General features: G+C 42.3%; 1 protein-coding gene across 4 annotated transcripts in view; it reads left to right on the top strand.

Annotated features, from left to right (window-relative positions):
• Nucleotides 1-20,734, top strand: part of RABGAP1L (RAB GTPase activating protein 1 like) — a 218,735-nt gene that overhangs the window by 63,307 nt on the left and 134,694 nt on the right. The window lies entirely within an intron of this gene.

Raw genomic sequence — 20,734 nt, 5'->3', positions numbered from 1 at the left:
TCTAATCTATCTCACAGGGTTATTGCGAGGGTAAAATGGTGAAGAGGAGATTAGTGGATGCTTCTTTGGGTCCCCATTGGAAAGTAAATAAATAATATATTTGCTCAACATGTCTTAGATGGAAATTCTGCAGGCAGGGCCTTATTATTTGACTTTTATTGCTTAGATGTTATAGGAAAATTTAAGAGTCAATTTGAAATAGTAATTCAAGCAAGTGTTAAGAAACCTTTGCTGGTAGGATTTGAATAGTTTTTTATACTGTTTCCTTTTAAATTGTAACTGCCTCTTTGAGTTTTTTAATGGAAAAGTAGTTTTTACATTTTATGGAGAAGTTAAAAGTTATGTGACAAACAGAATACTTACAAACAAAAGTCAACTCGAAGTGCTAAATCCACCAGCTGTAACGTATATTGATTGCATATTGGGGGAAAATATTGACTGTTTAATTTGTCCTCAGTGCCCTGGTTTAGTGTGTGCATGTATCATACTTTTACTTTGAACAGATAAATGCAAACTGGTCTTCAAGCAGGACTTATATATGTGCTTTTTCAGGTAGAAACAAGGGCATGTTGGACTAGCAGATAGGTGTTGAAATTAGTACATTTTCATTATATGTAGTTTTCATGAGAAAAATGTGACAAATGGCTATGTTCTAGGATTTAACTGTCTGGATATGTTGCAAGGTTCCTTCCTTCCTGCTGAAAACTTGGTTTACTGGCACCCAATTTGGGCAGAACTCGATCAGGACTACAGCAATCCTCCTTAATATGTCCATGATCTGAAATAACCCAAGGGTACTCTGCCCCGCTTGATAAAATCTGGATTTGGGGAACCTCCATAGTACATGTTACAGATCAGAAAAATGACTTTGGGGTGAGGTTAAATATCCTTTCTGTGTGCACTGTGGTCTCTGTCTGGATTGGATCCCTGCAGGCTTGGAAACTGAATTTCCTGGTAAATATGTGAAGGGTAGGAAAGAATCTTGTTTACTTAGGATTCCCCCCCCCCCTCCATTTTTCTGTTAGAAAAACTGGGGAATTTTGGAGAGCATTGAAAAAACAACAGCCCTGCTATGAAAAATAATTTCTCTTTGGAATTAGTAAAATGCTTTTTCAGACAAGGCTTTTTTTTCACTCTAGTTGTATTGCATTCAGTGCTTCTATTGGAAAAAATTGAGAAATTGTAGCAAAGCCTGAAAATCCTATAGAACTTTTTTGGGACCACTGCAGTATGCTAAAATAGCATGTATGCTAAAACAGTGAAGCAGCAAGCAGTTCTCTATTGTTTTAGTGTTGGGTGCATATGACGTATCTGTTTCATGGGGGTCAAGTAGAAAATAGGGTTGATAAGAAAGTTGCCATTGCATATATTTCAATTTCTCCAGAAATTTGGCTTTTTTCAAGAGCGGGGGGAGAATGTTTCTTTTCCATGGTTTTTCTATTCCCTAAACATGCTTCTTGGAAATAATTTATGTAATTTTGTTCTCACCTTTGCTTGGAGATAAAGCCCTTGTTGCAAACTTAAATGGACTCCGGGGAATGGTAGAGGACAGGAAGGCCTGGAGGATCATTGTCCATGGGGTCGCGATGGGTCGGACACGACTTTGCACCTAACAACAACAAAAGCCCTTGTGGTGATCTAACTAGACATGATTGGAGGGCTGTGTAACAGGTAGCTGAGCCCCATAAGGACTAGTTGTGAAGCCAAGATTGCTCGATTTAGTGGATGATCTGGGTTAGCTCTGTATAATTTGTGAAATTTTAGAACTCAGGTCCTCTGTTTTGGCTTTGCTTCCCTTTAAAACCATTGTAAAGTAGCTTAGGGATGGAATCTTCGTGCAATAATACACAATAACCTCGCCCCCAATCCTATAATTAAAACATGCATTTAACCAACAGGATGCCTTTTAAAATGAACACATGGTGCTGTGGGGGCAGCTATTGCCTAAGCAACTTCAAAAGAATTTGCACAGGCAATTAAATCTCCAATGGCTAAACAGACGCTTCGCTGGACAACAAGCTTGCCTGGTCCATCCCACTTTCTAAAACGGGGAACCGGTGGACACTGTGATGCCCCTAGATACCATGTTGGGGACCCCTACTCTACAGGTTACCCTTCAGGGAGGCTGTGTTTTCTGAGGAAGATTGTCATTATTTCTTCTTTAAGTCAGCAGTGAGCTCTCTGTGCCTTAATGCCATACTAATGTAACTTTCTGCTGATTGGTTTTAAGCTTTACTATATTGTTTTAAAGATGTTTGCATACCAACCAGTTTTTCATGATCCATTCTGGTAATGTTCTCAGTGAGTCTTGGAACCCGGTTTGATCTGCAGTAGCATTTTGGGTAAGGCCGACTCGACTATGTGTTTATGCACAACTGTATGTTAAAATTACTCCTAAAAAAGAGTGGACAATTGAGAACAGAGAATTAGCAAGGGCACATTTTCATTGTTCCAGTTTTTAGTGGCTTTGTTCCCCAGAAGGGACAAGTGTATCAAAAGGGGTGTTCTTGGTGTGGTCTGGGGGAGGGGAGACACTTGAGGGCAGTGTTATCTGAAAACTGGAAATCTTTAAAATAAATCTCTCATACAAAAATTACAGTTTTGATTTCCATCTTTGAAGATCTTACTGGCTACTTTTATTAATTTTAAGAACAAAAGTCACAGGGGGATAGTCCTAAGTTTAGATTTGATGTCTTCATGACAGAGAGATATTTAATTCTCATTGAGGGTATACTGGATTTTAATGTCTTTCTCTTTGTTTTATCAGTTAATCTGATGACCTATATAATGGTAAGAAAGTTGAACACTGACCAACTTGCTATTTAAAAGGGCATACAATATGTACTTATTGCCAAATTTCAAAGTACTAGAGTAGAGTTGTAGAACATTTATGCAAAATCTGAAGCCTTGGGAAAATTAGAAATGTTGTGGAAAATTGGAATATATACAGTATTTCCTAGTCAAACCTAAATTTATCTTCTTTAACAACATAAGATGCATCATTTTAAACATTATTTTGGAATTACTTCTAGTCTTGGTCTTCTACAAGCAAATTACTAATATATACATAATTGAATATAGAGCTGTAAAATGTTGCATTCTATGCAACCTTCTTATATGTATCCTGACAAGTGATTGTGAAAAATAAAACTTTAAATTAGAAAACAAATTTTATAGTTATTAAGAGTGCATTACTTGGAAGAAACAGTCTTTTAACAGACATAGGACTACTAGCATATTTGGTTATCAAGTTAATGTTTTAATTTATAGTTCAGTGTTTTCTATGATAAGTTTTTCATCCAACATGTTATGGTGCAGTAGTTTGCCCAAAGTGTTTGCATTTAAAAAATAAAATGGTTCTTAAAAATGCTGTGTATATGTTTACAGTAAGCTTAAATCTGTGCATACTTAGATCCAGAGATTGGAACCACGAACAAACAAGATCTTCTGACAACCTTAAATTTCCCCGGGTTTGCAGAAAAATCTGAAAACTCAAAAGAAACAAACAAAAAATGGGGGAGGGGATTTTGAAACCCCCCCAAATAGAAGCATACCAATAACTTTAATAAACTAATGCCCTCAGAGGTCATTGCTAGGCAGCCACAATAGTACTGCCAGCCTTCAGGTCTTGGTTTCTGTCAGTAAAACGTAGGGGGAAGGATGGTTTGGGCCTTTGAGGAAGGACCAATTGGGGCCAGACCTGGCAGCTACCACTAGGTGACTTGATACCACATGTCTTACATGAACACTAGTGAACAACTGGGCCTGGGTGAGTCAACATTAGCCACCCCATCAAAGCCAGTCCAGTGTTTTATTGAGGTTAAGAGTTTCAGACTAAATTCAAATAATCATTCTGCTGTGGAAACTCACTGACCTTGTACCACTTACACATTCTCAGTCTAACTTACCTCAGTAGATTGTTGAGGGGTAAACATGGAGGTGGGATTGATGCAAGCTGCTTTGGAGCCCCATCATGGAGAAAGGTAAGATATAAATGAAGCAGATATGTAAATATAGTTTAAAACGGGAGCAGTTAGAAGGTTGGTTGGTGCATGGACAGGAGAGAAGGAAGCAGGCATATGGGGGTTGCAAGGAGGAAAATTGGAAATAGTATGTGTAATGAGATACAGGGGAAACTGAGGGATGCATCCTAAATCCTTGAGGTTCCCCACCGTACAACTGGATCTGGTCTAGTGGCTAGCACTGTACAACTGGTAGGGGCTACTAAGAAGAGGAAAGCAGAGAAAGCTGAAGATGGGATAGGAAAAAGATAGCTTTGGCTGGTTTGTGGGAAGGAGAGAAGGAAACAGAAAAAGGGGAGAGTTCGTGTGACTTTTAAAGAAGAAAGAGGAAAGTTGTACCCACTTTTTTCTATGTTAAAAATTCTCAAAGCACCTTACAGTCACCTGAAATTCCTCTCCCCACAACAAGATAGGTAAGGTTTAGAAAGTGTGAGAACTATGACTGGCCCAAGGTCATCCAGCAGATTTCATGTGGAGGAGTGGGGAAGCAAACCGAGTTCTCCAGAAGGAACAGAGGAGATAGTGAGATAAATGAGGTGACCCATGCAAGTACTTATGGGTGCCCCACTTGTCATTAATACTGTGGATTGTCTTACATGAAACTTTTCATGTTATATTTTATGAAGGGGTAAAACCTAGTCTCTACAAAATAGATATATTTTTCATAGAATTTTTTAAAAGTCCCCTAAAGTTTCAGACATCACAATGATGGCAATATTTATTTATTTATTTTTCTACCACCAGTCTCGTAAAGTCTCGCGGCGGTTTACAAATATAAAACAATAGTTTACATTAAAAAAAACATAAAAACAGCCCTTATCACAAACCAAGCAGACAGTGATCACTACCCTAAAAGATTTTAAACACCCCACCCCTAGCCCCCGATTCAGCTCAAGGGCCAAGTTCTCTTCCCATGGGAGCGGGGAACCAGATTTAACCTATCCGGGGGATCCTCTGATGGTAACGCTGAGACCCCGCCCTGGCCTCAACCATATGCTTGATGGAAGAACTCCGTCTTGCAGGCCCTGTGAAAAGCTGGTAACTCCGGCAGGGCCCTCAACTCATTCCACCAGGGCCCTGGGGCAGGACAGAAAAGGCCCTGGCCCTGGTTGAGGCCAGGTGGATGTCTCAGGGGCCTGGGACAGCCAGTAAATTCATACCCGCAAAACGGAGAGCCCACTGGAAAAACTGGAAAAAAATTATCTTCAGGAAGATAAAAATGACCCCCCCTCTTTTCGGTTCTCCCCCCTCCCCCAAGACTTTGCGTGTCTACATGAGAGGTAAACCAAAATTACTCGGTCTTCCCTTTGTTTTTCTGAATACGGCATTAGGGTTGTCTTCAAATGTTATATTTTAGGTGCACATCTAAAATGTGAAGTGTGAATGTGACAAACACCTGTATCATCACCATCTTTATCTATTGTGAAGCCAGGATTGGCTGACTCCTAGGCAGACCTGAATAGTATATCTGAGGAAGTAGATATCTCTTCTCCTTGCTTGTTCAAGTGACATCTGACTGGCCTGTCCTTAGTTTTGCGGTCCCCATTTTGCCCTCCTTGAACAGCGGAAGCTTAGCAAGACATTGACTGCTGTTGCAGAAATCCTTCCTGCTGTGCAGCTCAACTACTTAAAAAGCACTTGAATGGTGAGTTGGACGAGGAACGGAAGCTGGCAAACGTCCTAGACCTAAAGTCTGTATGAAATAAATACTATAAGCCAACTCGGTTTCATGGTTAAGAGCGGTAACCTCTAATCTGGAGAACCAGGTTTGATTCCCCACTCCTCCTCCACATGCAGCCAGCTGGGTAACCTTGGGCCAGTCATAGTTCTCTCAGAACTTCCTCGGTGTCATCTACCTCACAGAGTATCTGTTGTAGTGAGAGGAATTTGGGGCAGTTGTACACTGCTTTGAGACTCTTCCAGGTAGTAAAAAGCAGGGCGCAAAAACAGCTCTTCTTCTGACACATCTTCTTCAGCTTTAGAAGCTGCCATCAAAACATAGGCACCAGATTTATTTTTTTCAGCCTTCAGGGTTTTATATTTTAATGATCATACTCTTGTCATTATTGCTATTACAAAACTTAATCCTAAACTCTTCAAAGTTTTATTCTTGGTGATCATTGTTAAAAAGTTCTACTGAAACCAGTGTGTATAAATATAGGGTTGCCGTGGTTGTCCCAACAAAAAGCTAACTTCTATCCCTCGACTAAATAAACTTTTTATGTCTACAGAAAACACTAAGAGGCTCTTACAGTCAATGACGGATGGAAATATTAGGCAGCACAATGAAATTTCTAGGCACTCTTGTCTGACTCCTGGGATTTGTCAAGCCCCATACCATGGCCATTAATTAAAGCCCTGCATCCTTTTCTTTGTTGTCACTTTCTAATGTGGTCATACTTTTACCCTTAGAAGTCACTGTACAGCTTGTCTTTATTCTTTCCAATTTTTGTACAGTGCTTAGTGAATTTAGGTTTTTCTCAGTGCATATTAAAGTCAGTGATATGCCAGAAACTTCTGCCTTGTTTGGGAGCACGTTCCAGATGTGAAAGGATTAGAGAACATTTCCTGTAAAGCTTGTGTGTGTGAAAACTCGAAGATATTACTTAACTTCTTGTGATTTGTTCACAGAGGCTTTCATTATTTGGTATCTAAAGCCTGGGTCTGTAAATGACTAAATAAAAATATGAATGTCCTGGCCTGCGGAGGGATTTATTAGAGCCAGGAATAACTGAAAATGATATTAAGCAGTTAAATTGATCTTATTACAAGAGACTTGCTATTGAACTCTGATTAACAGCTGCCTTTGGAAATTGTTCATAATTTCAGGTAGTTCAATATTCCTGTATGTCTTGCATGAAAGAAGCCATGTTGGTGAACAGAACTACATAACGTGGTGTTCACTGAAAATTAAAAAAAAAAAAAATTCCCCTCCTGGAACAAAATTGTCAGAATGCTTGCAGTTCTTCAGCGTGACCACTGGTGGAATTTCAGAATATAGAACAGAGGATGATGAAACTATAAGTTGAGGCGGGAAGTTATTAAGAAAGCAATTAAGAAAGAGGCGGGAAGTTATTAAGAAAGTTGGGAATTTTGCTGGGTTTCGGCACCTAGCTGCAGGGAAGGAAGAAAAGGGTAGACTCGGAAAGCAAAACACAGAAGGGAGAGGCAGAACTTTTGGGGGGCCCGGATTATTTTCTCTGAGTATGATTAATAAATGCACATTAAGAAAAGGGGCAATAAAATTGTGTAAGTGGATGGGATGGACTTTGGAGAAAAATGGGAAATAATGTTAAAAATTGCTACCAACGTTAGGAAGGTCTATAGGGCAGTTCTATTCAGAGGTCAGGGGAGAAACTGCTTTGCAGTTTTCACCGGGTTTGGGAATTTTTAATTTGTACATTGTTCTTATTTGTTCATGGACTCTTAGTTATCTCAGAATCTCTTGTTGCATTGTAAGCTGTCTTGAGTCCAACATGAGATGGCATATAAATATTTTAAACTTACTTTTAAGTTGCTTTGCACTCCAGAAAAATACTGAAAAAAGACAATGTCACCCTCTAGCAAACTTCACAACAGATCATGCATTGCTGGTGCATGGGCAGGGAGCAAGCAAGCCGAAACTCTCCAAGATCAGGCTGCTGCTGCTCAGCTTCAAGGCGAGTTCAACATCTTGCTACAAAATCCTGTGTATACCCACACCAAACAGTATAAGGCCCATTGCTTATTCTCAGGGATATACGGTTGCAGCCTTGACCTGCTGGACACCCTCATGTCAACTTTTGCTGCCTCCCCATATGGCTGGTTTTGTGGAGTCCATTGATTTCTTCCTGACAGGGGGGGAAGAGATCAACAATAACAAAAAGGCTCTTCTTTATGAATCAGTACAAATGGCCATACTACCAATCTAAGTTTGGTGAGACAAGGTCTGGCTGGCAGAGAGAGAGACCTTGATTTCCGAGGAGCTTTGAAAGGTAATTGACAGCTGAGAAGAGGTCCTGGGAGGTAGAGAAGCCAAACAATAGAGAGCCCAGAAGCCATGGAAGAAGAGAGCAGAGTATTGCAGTGGTAAAACACTTTCCAATTGAAGGGTTTACTTGTTCTTTAAAAAAATCTTTCCTGTTGTCGGGCTTCCTTGTTCATATCCTTTTAGTAAACTATATATGTGTAATTGGTGCTTCTGGTAACACCCTGGGAACGTGTAAAACTATTTTTAGCTTCCCTCCTTCCTGAAATTAATTTTCTTGAAACCCGAGAGAGCTTGTGTCCTTTGAGCAAACGGACCTTTGCGTAGCAAGCTGCACACTTTCTTTTGTATGCCCTTTCCCCCTATTAGTCGGTTTAGTAAGATGAAATCTAATTAAAGAGAGAAAAGTTAAAGGGGGAGACGGAGAACATATACAGATGGCTGATTAATTAGGGGATTACTTTAATTAAACCTGTTGTCTGGAGGTTAGGGATTAAATTGTTATGATAAGGTGTGTAACTGTACCTTGCCTAAAACACCTGCCAAGCAATAACCAAATCTGTGTCTTTGGACATTGTTGTAGGTAAATACGATACTGTACAGCAACTGTCAGATTTGGGTTCCTTGATTTGGTTCTACAGGTGAAGCAGATTTTCTTTGCTAGAATTTGTAAGATTGCTGGTCTGTTTGTAACTCCACGGTTGTGATGTGGTGATATCCCTAAATTGCACAAATTCTGTTGATTAGCAGTTTTATAATTTGTAAAGCTGCCTTGAACCACAGGGAAAGGCAGGGTATAAATGTTTTAATAGACAAATAAATAATGTGCTAAGCAAGGGTTTATCAGTGCAGTACCTGTATTTTTGTTTGCACTTCCATGCTCATACCCAAAAGCCATACTTTTTTTTTAATTTCAGTAATTTTATTGTTTGTTATTATGTAAAGCATTTACAGAAAGGTACCCAAAAGCCATACTTTATCCAGCAAAACATGTAAGACAGAAACATGTGCTTTCATATAATGTGCATAGCTAATCAATTAAATACCAAAGTGATAATTTTATTTTTATTTATGTATTTATTTATTACTTCGATTTATAGCCCACCACTCCCCTTAGGCTCGTGGCAGGTAACAGCATATAAAACCCCATAAAACCCCTAATACATAAAAACATCCTACAAAAACAAATACACCGTCCACCCCAACTAACCCGACAGCGGCGGCATTCCCAGGGAGGGGACCAGGGAGCACTGCATATATAGCCCTGAGAGGAGAAGGGGGGGGAAGGGGGGCCCGATCTTACAAGGAGGCACCGGCCTCAACCATAGGCCTGGTGGAAGAGCTCTGTTTTGCAGGCCCTGAGGAAAGCTGGTAAATCCCGCAGGGTCCGCAGCTCTTCCGGGAGCTCATTCCACCAGGTAGGGGCCAGGACCAAGAATGCCCAGGGGCCAGGAATCACCAACAAATTTGTCCCCGCAGAGCGTAAGGCCCTGCGGGGGCATAGGGCTCCAGGCAGTCCCTCAAGTATGTGGATCCCAGACTGCGGAGGGCCTTAAAGGTTAAAACTAGCAGCTAGAATATTCATTAGCATATAAGTGACGTTTATTCATTTATCTTTAAATTTGTATCCCACCTCTTGACAAATGTCACCTCAAAGCGACTTACAGAACAAACAAAACATAAAACAGAATAACCCATAAAATCCCATTAAAACATTAAGAGAACATTATCCCAAACATCGACAATTATAAAGATGGTAGTGTAAATGCAACAATATACTCCCCAGTCCAATTTAGCTAATTCTAACCAGGACCAATACCATGGTCCCAATAATGTAAAAACTGAGCTCCAATCTTCTGCGTTCAATATGAACGCCTAGGATAGGGCTACATTGCATTAGCTCATCCATCAACCCCGGTGGAGTGTAAAAGATAGAAGCTTGCACTCACCCCAGCTTTTGATCTTTTGGGGTAAATAATATTTCTGTTTTAAAAATAGAAAATGTATATATAGTGTGCTTTATGAATCTCATTAACAGTTTTTGGTTATGATAAATGCTTTGTAATGTATGTTGAACATGACCTGCTCCTACTTATTCCTTGGAACAAGGGTAGAAAAAAGCAACCTGGGTTCTATCCTATAGGGCGGGGGTCCTCAACCCCTGGTCCGCAGCCTGGTACCGGGCCGTGAAGGCCATAGTACCAGGCCGGCGGCCGCGCCTGCATGCCCCCCGCAGTGAGAAGCTTGCCAGGCTGTGAGCGAAGCGGCTGCTAGCTGCTCGCTCTGAGGGGGGGGAAGAGGCAGGGGCGGCCGCCGGCACGCCAGCGACGCAAATGCGCATGCGCGGAGCTGCTGTGCATGCGCGTTTGCTCCCCCTGCTGGCGAAAACGCGCATGCGCGGCAACTGCACACGTGCAGCTGGTGGCAAAAACGCGCACCTGCGGCAACTGCACATGTGCGTTCACGCGCAGCTGCTGTGTGTGCGTGGCAGCTGGGCCGCTGGCTCTCCCCCAACCCCGGAGGCGGTCCCAGACCACAAGAAGGTTGGGGACCGCTGCTATAGGACACTCACTGGACACTGGAAGTAAGATGTTATTTTTGGGCATTATATTGCTATGTAACTTCATAAGTATCATAGGGGAACGTCTAATAATCACATGCTTATAAATGTTATCGGTGCTTTATTTATGCCTGACCATTGATAAAGGCAGCGATGCTGAAATGCATCTAGTCAGTAGTGGTATGAGTATGAAAGTACACTCGGATTTTAATAAGGCTATATTTTAAGCTTTGGGTTTTTAATTTTAATAAATATTAATATTAATATTCAATTTTATAACACATTTTACCCTATAGAGGCTTGAGCACATTTCCCTTATTTTTGACCCCCCCCTTTGTGTGTGTGTGTGTGTGTGTGTGTGTGTGTGTGTGTGTGTATGTGTATCTTGACTTGGGTCAGGATATTTTCTCCTTTTTGTTGTGGATCATTGGCCTTATGGTGAGCCAGTTTGGTATAGTGGTTAGGAGTGCGGACTTCTTCTTCTTCTTCTTCTTCTTCTTCTTCTTCTTCTTCTTCTTCTTCTTCTTCTTCTTCTTCTTCTTCTTCTCCTTCTCCTTCTCCTTCTCCTTCTCCTTCTCCTTCTCCTTCTCCTTCTCCTTCTCCTTCTCCTCCTCCTCCTCCTCCTCCTCCTCCTCCTCCTCCTCCTCCAACATGGGTTCTCAGAGTAGTCTTAACAAGTAAGGCTCAGAATCCTGTGTTCATACTGACTATTCACATATAAACCTGTTGATGCCATCCAGTTGTTCCCTCCATTTCAGATCTGTTTCCATCACCAAACAGTGAATATAATGATAATTTCTAGATCTGTTGGAAGATTCCAAATGGTGATTATATTGTAATCTCTAAAGATTTTTTGAGGGGCTTTTTTTTAAGGGGGAAAACTTGGGTATAAGTTTGGAGTTCTTAAAGCAAAATTCAAACTTTCCTGTGTATTACAAGCTGATGATTGGAAATGAGAATGATCTACTGTTAAGAAGGATTATTCACTTTAAATGTTCTAAAGATTAAGCTTTTTAAGTAATTTGGATACTTTTCTATTGTGTGACTTCAAATAAAGGTGACTGACATTTATAAAATAATCCTGTTTTAAATAAATGAAAAAATTGCTAATCCAATTAATGTTAGTTTAACTTTTTCCATACTTATTCCATTTAGTGTCATAATAAATCTTTGATTTTCTAGTAAATGCTCTGTTCTTCTACTCGTTTGAGAATCTGCACAAAAGGGATGGGGTAGACAGGTGATATTTTTAAACATTTTCAGACTGCCTATGAGGGAGGAATATAAATTTTTCTCTGTCCAAAAAGTAAAATTTCTTTTTAGTTTCTGTTCTTTGTTCCTGTTTCAGGCTTCTTGCTATGATACAATTGATGGGTTTTTCAGTACTTTATAAGTCACATTGGAATGGTGCTTTAGTATTGTTGTTGTTGTTGTTATGTGCGAAGTCGTGTCCGACCCATCGCGACCCCATGGACAATGATCCTCCAGGCCTTCCTGTCCTCTACCATTCCCCGGAGTCCATTTAAGTTTGCACCTACTGCTTCAGTGACTCCATCCAGCCACCTCATTCTCTGTCGTCCCCTTCTTCTTTTGCCCTCGATCGCTCCCAGCATTAGGCTCTTCTCCAGGGAGTCCTTCCTTCTCATGAGGTGGCCAAAATATTTGAGTTTCATCTTCAGGATCTGGCCTTCTAAAGAGCAGTCAGGGCTGATCTCCTCTAGGACTGACCGGTTTGTTCGCCTTGCAGTCCAAGGGACTCGCAAGAGTCTTCTCCAGCACCAGAGTTCAAAAGCCTCAATTCTTTGACGCTCGGCCTTCCTTATGGTCCAACTTTCGCAGCCATACATTGCAACTGGGAAGACCATAGCCTTGACCAAACGCACTTTTGTTGGCAGGGTGATGTCTCTGCTTTTTAGGATGCTGTCTAGATTTGCCATAGCTTTCCTCCCCAGGAGCAAGCGTCTTTTAATTTCTTTGCTGCAGTCCCCATCTGCAGTGATCTTGGAGCCCAGGAAAATAAAATCTGTCACTATCTCCATTTCTTCCCCTTCTATTTGCCATGAATTGAGAGGGCCGGATGCCATGATCTTTGTTTTCTTGATGTTGAGTTTCAAGCCAACTTTTGCACTCTCCTCCTTCACCCGCATCAACAGGCTCTTTAGTTCCTCTTCTCTTTCTGCCATTAGAGTGGTATCATCTGCATATCTGAGGTTGTTGATATTTCTCCCTGCAATCTTGATCCCAATTTGTGACTCCTCTAATCCCGCATTTCTCATGATGTGCTCTGCATACAAGTTAAATAGGCAAGGCGACAGTATACAGCCTTGCCGAACTCCTTTCTCAATTTTGAACCAGTCAGTGATTCCATGTTCAGTTCTCACTGTTGCTTCTTGACCTGCATATAAATTTCTCAAGAGACAATTAAGATGCTCTGGTATTCCCATCTCTTTAAGAACTTGCCACAATTTGTTGTGCTCCACACAATCAAAGGCTTTAGCATAGTCAATGAAGCAGAAGTAGACGTTCTTCTGGTACTCCCTAGCTTTCTCCATGATCCAGCGTATGTTGGCAATTTGATCTCTAGTTCCTCTGCCTCTTCGAAATCCTGCCTGTACTTCTGGAAGTTCTCGGTCCACATATTGCTGGAGCCTAGTTTGTAGGATTTTGAGCATAACTTTGCTAGCATGAGAAATTAGTGCAATGGTGCGGTAGTTTGAACATTCTTTGGCATTGCCCTTCTTTGGGATTGGAATGTAAACTGACCTTTTCCAATCCTGTGGCCATTGTTGAGTTTTCCAAATTTGCTGGCATATTGAGTGTAGCACTTTTACTGCATCGTCCTTTAAGATTTTGAATAGTTCAACTGGAATGCTGTCACTACCACTAGCTTTATTGTTGCTCAGACTTCCTAAGGCCCATTTGACTTCACATTCCAGGATGTCTGGCTCCAGGTCAGTAACTACCCCATTGTGGTCATCAGGGATGTTAAGCTCGCTCTTGTATAGTTCTTCTGTATAATTTTGCCACCTTTGTTTAATCTCTTCTGCTTCTGTGAGGTCCCTACCATTTTGGTCCCTTATCATACCCATCTTTGCATGAAACGTTCTCTTCATATCTCCAATTTTCTTGAAAAGATCTCTGGTCCTCCCCATTCTATTGTTTTCTTCTATTTGTTTGCACTGTTCATTTAAGAAGGCATTCTTATCTCTTCTAGCTTTTCTCTGGAATTCTGCATTCAATTGGGTGTATCTTTCTCTTTCTCCCTTGCCTTTCACTTCCCTTCTCTCCTTAGCTATTTGTAAAGCTTCCTCAGACAGCCATTTTGATTTCTTGCATTTCTTTTTCTTTGGGATGGTTTTAGTTGCTACCTCTTGTACAATGTTGCGAACCTCCGTCCATAGTTCTTCAGGCACTCTGTCTATCAGATCTAATTCCTTAAATCTATTTGTCACCTCCACTGTGTATTCGTCGGGGATATGATTTACTTCATACCTGAGTGGCCTAGTGCTTTTCCCTACTTTCTTCAATTTAAGCCTAAATTTTGCAACAAGAAGCTCATGATCTGAACCACAATCAGCTCCTGGTCTTGTTTTTATTGACTGGATAGAACTTTTCCATCTTCGGCTGCAGAGCACATAGTCAATCTGATTTCTGTGTTGACCGTCTGGTGATGTCCATGTGTAGAGTCGTCTCTTGGGTTGCTGGAAAAGAGTGTTTGCTATGACCATTGTATTCTCTTGACAAAATTCTACCAGCCTGTGCCCTGCTTCATTTTGTACTCCAAGGCCAAACTTGCCTGTTATCCCGGTTATCTTTTGGCTTCCTACTTTAGCATTCCAATCCCCCATGATGATAAGCACATCATTTTTGGGCGTTGCTTCTAGAAGGTGTTGTAGGGCTTCATAGAACTGATCAACTTCATCCTCTTCAGCAGCAGTGGTTGGGGCGTAGACCTGGATCACTGTGATGTTGAATGGTTTGCCTTGGATTCGAACTGAGATCATTCTGTCATTTTGGGGATTGTATCCCAAGACTGCTTTTCCTACTCTCTTATTGATTATGAAGGCTACTCCATTTCTTCTGCGAGATTCTTGTCCACAGTAGTATACCTGATGGTCATCTGAATTAAATTCACCCATTCCTGTCCATTTTAGTTCACTGATTCCTAAAATGTCGATGTTCAGTCTTCTCATTTCTTGTTTAACCACGTCTAGCTTGCCTTGATTCATGGATCTGACGTTCCAGGTTCCTATGGAATAAAAATCTTTACAGCATCGGACTGTCTTTTCGCCACCAGTTACTTCCACAACTGAGCGTCCTTTCGGCTTTGGCCCAGCCGCTTCATTCATTCTGGCGCTACTCGTACTAGCCGTCTGCTCATCCCCAGTAGCATATTGGACACCTTCCGACCTGAGGGGCTCATCTTCCAGCGTCATATCGTTATGCCTATTGGAACTGTCCATAGAGTTTTCATGGCAAAGATACTGGAGTGGTTTGCCATTTCCTTCTCCAGTGGATCACCTTTTGTCAGAGCTCTCAGCTATGACCTGTCCGTCTTGGGTGGCCCTGCACGGTATAGCTCATAGCTTCACTGAACTACGCAAGCCCCCTTGCCACAACAAGGCAGCGATCCTTGAAGGGGGGGTGCTTTAGTATATCCCAGCCTAACTAATTCACTCTTGGAGATAAATTTATAACTTGGGATAAAAGAGTTCAGGACCTTGGACAGCTACATTCATGTTTGCTTTAAAATAGCAATGCTCAAGAACTCTGGACTTCCTTGTCATGATGGCTGTAGTCTGCCTTTACTTACTGGGACTTACCCAACAAGTTTTGGAACAGTGAGAATCAACTTCATATTAGGGGCTCAAGGGATGGACATGGGGTTGGCAGGGTGGTCTGGCCTTGTCTTCATCCCCAAGGAGCTACTCTCTCATCCATCTGGCAAAGGGAGGGAAATGGGAGACATGATTACCTCTCAGGCCAGCTGGGACTTGTTTCCCTGAGAGAGGGGTGGGATTTTCCCATAATAAGGCCAGAGCTATCCCACTCCTGCTGGCACACAAAATCAGCAACAACATAGACATAAGTACCAGTGTTTGACAAGGAGCTTGTGCAATGCAGAGCAGAATCACACACCAGATCCAAGCACAGTTAAATCAGCAAATTCCAAAAAAGGGTAATTACAGAATTCAGATGTACAGTCCTAAGTTTGCAAGGAGAAGGCAGATACAATAAATCATGGGACCAACACAGCTGACAGCAGGCATGATGAACAGCATTAAATCAGCAGATATTGCTTCCATGCCAGCCTGCCCCCCAGCGGTTGCTAATAACCCACTAATGATCCTTGACCTATGTTGAGTTGCAAATCATTACAGTGCATCAGAGTACCTAACTGAATGCAGTCTTCCTAGTCTGGATCCTGCAGAGACTCATCTGTATTAGCCAGAATTGAACACCATTGAGTGCCAGAGGGCATTCTGGCGCTTGGGCTGGACATTCCTCCTAACCTTGCTTCTCCAGCATTCCAAGGGGTCAGGCGACAATGAAGGTGATGCTCTGTACCTTTTTCTCTGCTAGTCCCAACCCCAATGGCTACAACAGCAGTATGCCAGCCTTGGGCTCAAGGTCTTCTTCTGAAATCTAAGGAATCACCTCCTCTGGAGGAACACCCATTGGGCTTAGCCACCACCCTGTCATCTGAGCAGTCTTTTCCAATCCCCAACTGCCCAACTCCTGGGTAGCTCAGAATCATTAGCAGCAGAGGTTTCTCAGCAGACAGACCAATGTTGAGAAGGGTTTTAGAAGAACGTAGAAAGCTTTGCGTGATGAATTATAAAATTAGACTGATTCAGACCAGACCAGAGTTGCTAGTATAATTAAATGAAATTGATGGGTGTCGACATACATGACCAATCAGAACTCTCAAGTATCAGTAAATCAGTTTTGCATATGCTGAATCAGACAAAATTCAAGAATGCACGGATCAATAGAAGTCCATGAGTCCCTCTGAATAGCGCTGAAGACATCATAAGTTGCAAAGGGAGCTACCCTATAGAGTTGCAATAGGAAATAAATATATTCCAAGGACGGTCATTGTGGATAACAAAAGCAACATAAAAATCAATTTCTGTATGAATGAATGGATAACTGCACTTTAAAGTGAAACTTGGAAATGAAATCCTAAAGACTTAACCTTGAGATCTTAAACGTTTGACCTAACATGTTAGAGATAAAAGTAAACTTAACTTTAAACGTAACTTTCATTCCTCAACACTTGAGCGCCAAATGTCTTCCGGAGAAACTAAATCATCTAGTGACAACAACGCTAGCAATTGCAGCATTGCTCATTGACAACGTGGTCATGAGCGGGAGACAGAAATTGCTTTTGTGGAATGGTTTGTTTGTAGTGCTCAATGCTTTCTGTTCTGGTCATACTTTCAATAAAGTGAAATCTGCTTGTCTACTGTGGTGCTTTTGCTACTATTATTTTTCTCTGCAGAACCTCCCCTGAGAAATCAAAGGATCTCTTTACAAATATACACAGGGTGTTGACTGGGCATGTAAGAAGTCTGCTTTTGGTATAAATCGAGCTGAGAAAATATCTTACCAAAATTTTCTTTTTTTGGAGGGGGGGTATATTTTGAACTGAATGTATATCAGAGCATCTGATCAGCAATTTTTTTTTGAAATTTATTTGGGTATATTCAGCTATCAGCTGGGGTAGTGGGAACTGAGAGCTCTGGGTCACCAGGCTGGGGCTGGCTCCTATTGCAGTTCAGTTTAAACCCAGGATCAGCTTGAGCGGTGGGAGCTGAGAGCTCTGGGTCACCAGGCTGGGGCTGGCTCCTATTGCAGTTCAGTTTAAACCCAGGATCAGCTTGAGCGGTGGGAGCTGAGAGCTCTGGGTCACCAGGCTGGGACTGGCTCCTATTGCAGTTCAGTTTAAACCCAGGATCAGCTTGAGCGGTGGGAGCTGAGAGCTCTGGGTCACCAGGCTGGGACTGGCTCCTGTTGCAGTTCAGTTTAAACCCAGGATCAGCTTGAGCGGTGGGAGCTGAGAGCTCTGGGTCACCAGGCTGGGGCTGGCTCCTGTTGCAGTTCAGTTTAAACCCAGGATCAGCTTGAGCGGTGGGAGCTGAGAGCTCTGGGTCACCAGGCTGGGGCTGGCTCCTGTTGCAGTTCAGTTTAAACCCAGGATCAGCTTAAGCAGTGGGAGCTGAGAGCTCTGGGTCACCAGGCTGGGGCTGGCTCCTGTTGCAGTTCAGTTTAAACCCAGGATCAGCTTGAGCGGTGGGAGCTGAGAGCTCTGGGTCACCAGGCTGGGGCTGGCTCCTGTTGCAGTTCAGTTTAAACCCAGGGTCCCTCCGCTGGGGAGATATCTCAACCATCTTCCTCGAGGCATGTAGTCTGGAAGGTGGGGGTGTGTTGGGATTGGTATAGTTCTTGAGAGATTTACTGTTGCTGCCATATTGTAATTTTATATTTAATGTGGTGGAGGTGGTGGTAAACAAATCAAGTAAATAAATAAAATAAATAAGCGCACCAAGATGAAATATTTCAAACGTTCTGGAATAACATATGTCATTTCTCTTTTCACTGCTGTGCTCTAGCAGCAATCGCGAGGACATAAGCTGCTTGCCTTGGTTGGAGGAGGCTTCATACTCCCCCCTCTGCTGCAAATCCCCCATACTCCTGTTCTCTTTGATTGTATAAAAAGGCAGTAGCTAGAAAAATCCAGGGAGGGCATATGAGGTCTCTCTTTGATAAGATGTAGGGAGTGGATCATGTGATGCGCTCTTGGTGGTAGCTGGAGGCATTTAGATATGTGTCAGTGGATTTATGGATAAAATGGTGCATGTCCATTATGTAGATGCTCACTGATGTCTGGAAAGTGAATTTACTTTATGGAGTGATCGACACTCAGACAGATGGCGTGTTCAGTTGATTGACTAGATGTACTCATTCCTGAAGCGTAAGGACAGAAATATTGTCATAAATGCCTACAAACTTCTTGACTAGTTTAATGCATTTTGTGTGGGACTCTCTTTGAAGAGATCCCAAAAGTTTCAGCTGACCCAGAATGCAGCAGCATACCTTTTAAGACAGTGGTCCCCAATGTTTTTGAGCCTGTGATTCTAACATGGCATGGTGGAATCAGCAACAAAATGGCTGCTGCAGGAAGCAGAGCTAGCTACCAAATGATTGTCCCAGCTTGATTTCACTTAACAGTGTACAGATCTTAGTGCTATGGTGGCAGCTGCTACCAAAGCTACATTTTGAAATATCTGCACTGCCAATCAAATCTCCAGTACTCAGTCGGAAGCCTTGCTGGGCAAAAGCCCTACTTGGCCCCACCCACTTCCTAAAAACAATTGATGGGCACCAGAAAAGGTGTTGGCCAGCCGTTCTCAACTTTTTCACCATTGAGAAACCCCTGAAACATTGTTCAGGCTTTCAGAACCCTCAGTAGTGATCATGCAGAATATGGTTGGGAAACATAACTGTGTACATGCCCACCTGGGGTGCCTCCCCTTCCCACCCCCTCCAGGCCCATCGTTGGCCATTTTGGGGAGGGGTTGAAATCACTGTATACGGTCATATCACCCAATAAATGTTTAAGAAATGTAAAATATATATAAAAATTAACTCCCACCCATTTGGAAAAGCCTTCTAGGGCCTTCAAGAAACCCTAGGACAGGGGTAGTCAACCTGCGGCCCTCCAGATGTCCATGGACTACAATTCCCACGAGCCCCTGCCAGCGGATTGGGAATTTTAGTCCATGGGCATCTGGAGGGCCACAGTTTGACTACCCCTGCCCTAGGGTTTCACAAAACCCCATTTGAGAAAGCCTGGTGCTGGAGGACAACATGGGGATGATTGTTTTAGGAGATGCAAGTATTAGTAACACATGTTCCTTTCCAAGACCCACTGTCTGCCATTTTGTTTCTAGGCTAAGCTCTGTATGACATCAGCTGGAGATAAATGGGTGCCTCCATTAGATTACTACAATGTATCTGCCATTGAGAAAGAGAGAGGGAGAGAGAGAGAGAGAGAGAGAGATTGTATAGTGAAGGTATCTGGAATGGATAGTGGGAACTTTTCTCTACACAGGCTGTTCTAGCTGTGTTCTGTCAAAGCTTTTTAGATTCCTGTTGAAGATTTAGGGAATTTCTGCACATTAGCTAAAATAGCGTCATGCCCACGGAATGGCAAAGTGCAAAATAATATTGCACCTCCCAGGCCTTCATCATTTTTTTTTGTCTCGCCTTTGTCTGCCGTCTTTTCACACGTCTTACCCTCTTCATGTGCTGCTGGAAAAGGCAGAAGAGATCAGCATACCTTATATGTGTCACGCTTCCGCCTGTCAATCAATCCAGGCAATCAATCCCCTTCCTCCATATTTTGAAGCAGTTTAAAGGTCCCGCGATGACTGCTAATTTTTTTTTAAAATTCAAACTTATCTGTTGAAATGCCTATGCATGAATTCATGAATTCATAGATGCATTGTGCTTTTGAATGCCACTTCCAAGAGCCATGCTTTGTGCACAAATATTCATAGAATCATAGAATCATAGAGTTGGAAGGGGCCATACAGGCCACCTAGTCCAACCTCCTGCTTAACGCAAGATCAGCCCTAAGCATCCTAAAGCATCCAAGAAAAGTGTGTATCCAACCTTTGCTTGAAGACTGCCAGTGAGGGGGAGCTCACCACCTCTGACTGAAATTTTTTTTCCTGATATCTAGCCTATATCGTTGTCCTTGTAGTTTAAACCCATTATTGCGTGTCCTCTCCTCTGCAGCCAACGGAAACAGCATCCTGCCCTCCTCCAAGTGACAACCTTTCAAATACTTAAAGAGGGCTATCATGTCCTCTTTCAACCTCCTTTTCTCCAGGCTGAATATTCCCAAGTCCCTCAACCTATCTTCATAGGGCTTGGTCTCTTGGCCCCAGATCATCTTCGTCGCTCTCCTCTGTACCCTTTCAATTTTATCTACGTCCTTCTTGAACTGAGGCCTCCAGAACTGCACACAGTACTCCAGGTGTGGTCTGACCAGTGCCGTATACAATGAGACTATGACATCTTGTGATTTTGATGTGATGCCCCTGTTGATACAGCCCAAAATGGCATTTGCCTTTTTTACCGCTGCATCACACTACCTGCTCATGTTTAGTTTAC

Source organism: Paroedura picta, chromosome 4, assembly GCF_049243985.1.
Source record: "Paroedura picta isolate Pp20150507F chromosome 4, Ppicta_v3.0, whole genome shotgun sequence".
NCBI lineage: Eukaryota > Metazoa > Chordata > Lepidosauria > Squamata > Gekkonidae > Paroedura > Paroedura picta.
This window is presented reverse-complemented; position numbering and strand designations above follow the sequence as displayed.